Source organism: Sceloporus undulatus, chromosome 1 (genome assembly GCF_019175285.1).
Source record: "Sceloporus undulatus isolate JIND9_A2432 ecotype Alabama chromosome 1, SceUnd_v1.1, whole genome shotgun sequence".
Lineage (NCBI taxonomy): Eukaryota > Metazoa > Chordata > Lepidosauria > Squamata > Phrynosomatidae > Sceloporus > Sceloporus undulatus.
Window position 1 is genome coordinate 732515 of NC_056522.1, and position 451 is coordinate 732965.

At 47.2% G+C, this 451-nt stretch overlaps 1 protein-coding gene across 4 annotated transcripts in view; it reads right to left on the bottom strand.

Annotated features, from left to right (window-relative positions):
- HADHB (hydroxyacyl-CoA dehydrogenase trifunctional multienzyme complex subunit beta) overlaps positions 1 to 451 on the bottom strand; it is a 29132-nt gene that overhangs the window by 2643 nt on the left and 26038 nt on the right. The gene's annotated exons all lie outside the window — the stretch shown is intronic.

Consider the following 451-nt stretch of genomic DNA (forward strand, 5'->3'; position numbering starts at 1 on the left):
TCAAATCAAAGCATCCCTGACAGATGGCCATCCAGCCTCTGTTTAAAGACCTCCAAGGAAGGAGACTATCACCCTCCGAGGAAGGAGTGCATTCCACTGTCGAACAGCCCTTACTCTCACGAAGTTCCTCCTAATGTTCAGGTGGAATCTCTTTTCCTGCAGCTTGCATCCATTGCTCCATTGGGTCCTGTTCTCTGGAGCAGCAGAAAACAAGCTTGCTCCCTCTTCAATATGACATCCTTTCAAATATTTAAACAGGGCTCTCAGATCACCTCTTAACCTTCTCTTCACCAGGCTAAACATCCCCAGCTCCCTAAGTCGTTCCTCATAGGATATGGTTTCCAGACTCCAGTTTCTCAATGTCCTTTCTGAATTGTGGGGCCCAGAACTGGACACAATATTCTAGGTGGGGCCTGACCAAAGCAGAATACAGTGGCACTATTACTTCTCT